Raw genomic sequence first — 2,362 nt, forward strand, 5'->3', positions numbered from 1 at the left:
ATGGTATTAGAACATTTAATAACTATATCTTGGAAGAAGAGGGAGCTGCACTCTATGGATAATGTTCAGATTAAGTACTTCAGTAATCTGCTACCATCTGACATTCACAGACAAAAAGAGTCAATGACTTCATTTAATGATTAAAATGAGTTTGGTTTTGTATCAGACTTGACTTAAGAAGGATGAGCTGGATTCATTAGAAAATTATGTTTAATTTATAAGCCACTTCTACTTGAATTAGCTAACAAAGATCAGGGGAAAAAAATCAAAAATCCCCAGAAAGCTGTTTTAAAACAGATGAGATAATTGTGACTTACTGCACTGCATTCAGAGGACATGAGAATGAATCTGACACCTGCTCATCTTTAGCCATAGCTCAGAAACCAGTATTTCCCTGAATGGACATTTAAATGTCAGTGTCAGTCTGGACTTTACAGTTTGCTTTTGAGCTGCATCACTTGGATTTATGGCCTGCAAGAGATATCAGGTGCAGAGCTTATGTGCAATCCATCACTTCGCAACTGGTACAATAAAGCCAGAAAGATACTTCACCTCCTTCAAATGAGATTTCTGACCTGTCTCAGAACCTGCACAGACAATGAAGTACAAGAGTAACCCCATTTAGGAGGGAGAAGCCCAGAGGCAGCAGCAGAGCACAGGAAGGGAGTTCTATCCATGAGCAGCTCCAGAATCAGGGTGTTACAACACACCCTGCAGGGCCACCTTCTCCTGAGCTCAGGGCATGATGTGTGACCGGCAGCACAGCATCTCACCCACTCACCTCACTAAAAGGCTTAAGGGTGTGAGGAAAAAGAGGGGGTTTATATCCAAATATTGTGTAAACACATAATCACTTCCTAACAGCTCTCAGAAGCATTGCAACTCCCTTCCCCTTACCTCTCATATTCCCACTACCAAACAGCAACTGAAGTGCTGCTACTTTGAGCTGTCCTCAAGCAGGGTGTGGACAGCACCTGTAGGTAGCTGAGAAGGACTGCAGTATCCCTGAGGTAATGGAGCTTGCCTTTTGAGGTGTCTTTCCAATACAGAGGTACCAGAGTATCAAAATTAGACAATGCAGTTAGTCACACAGATCGTCCCCTGTGCCAGGCTGATTCCAGCCCATGCCAGACACAAACTGCACTGCTCACCTGAAAGGTGTCAGGGTTGCACCGTGCACAAGTATCCCCTATGCAAACACAAACACTACAACGTGCCGGTGAGTAATTCTAGAAGTGGGCTGTGTGGTACCTGCCCTTTAAACACTCAGGATTAACAGGACTAATAGATGGGAAGACACAGCACTGATTAAGAAATATGCAGTCAGCCTTTCCTGCAGTTAGGTAAAATTTGTGCATTTGATCACCATAAGCAAACACAGAACTTTCATCTACACTGACGTGTACAGCATGTCCCAGAGAAGTGCCCTAACACTAAAACATTTGTCGCTGAAGTTTTAATAAAATCTCATCCACCTCTGCTTTTTGCCAGAAGAAAACCCAAATAATTCATCTTAATTACTCTGAAAGTATAAATTCTAAACCGTGCAGACTCAGTTTACTGAATTCAGGCCATGGAGTAAGTGACTTTTCATTCTACTTGCCTTTGTTTTAGTAACTAGCGCTGAAACTGGCAACTAGTGATGAAGACTATTTCTGGAGGATAAAAGTCTGGATTGGCCAGAACCAGTGAGAACAAAACAGGGTATTTGAAATTTTTTTTAGACAAGCATCAAAACATTAACTATTTCATCTCCCATGAGCATAACTGATTATTATCTAATTATATGAACTAATTTAATGCACAAGGAAGCCAGCACATGCTATAGCTACTCTGCTTGCACCATCTGCACTGTTAATATACAGATGCACAGATCTAACAGGAGTACACTAAAACCGCCATCATGGAAGTGCCACTCCACCCGTATTTTCAAATGTACCTTAAGCATAGCTAGGGCAGAGAATGTGACCACAGCAGCAGAGAACAGTTTGGTAATACACATTTCTAGTACACGAAGAAGACTGCTACAAGCAGCTCAGCATGCTGAAAGCCTAGCAGGATCTATGAACACAAAGTTCATGGGAATTCAGCAGTTCCCCTTCCTTGTTTTTTCTACCAAGTAACTCAAGGGAGGCAGCACATCGAGCTATTTTAAGATAATGGTATCATTAAGGGTGAAACACATGTAGTTATTTTAAAACAAAGCAATGCAGCTAAACTGCATCAACGCTCACTCCAAAGCCTGGGTCTGACTCTGAGGCAAGGAATCCACAAGCGCTGCACAGACGAGTTGAACCAAAAGGGTGCAAATGCGAGACAGCAAAGCACTGCCCCGCTCCCCACGGCACTACACACACGCACA

General features: G+C 42.5%; 1 protein-coding gene across 2 annotated transcripts in view; it reads right to left on the reverse strand.

The window, feature by feature from the left end:
- Window positions 1-2,362, reverse strand: part of ARHGAP24 (Rho GTPase activating protein 24) — a 164,862-nt gene that overhangs the window by 68,132 nt on the left and 94,368 nt on the right. The gene's annotated exons all lie outside the window — the stretch shown is intronic.

The sequence above is a fragment of the Geospiza fortis genome, unplaced genomic scaffold, assembly GCF_000277835.1.
Source record: "Geospiza fortis unplaced genomic scaffold, GeoFor_1.0 scaffold11, whole genome shotgun sequence".
In the NCBI taxonomy this organism is placed as follows: domain Eukaryota; kingdom Metazoa; phylum Chordata; class Aves; order Passeriformes; family Thraupidae; genus Geospiza; species Geospiza fortis.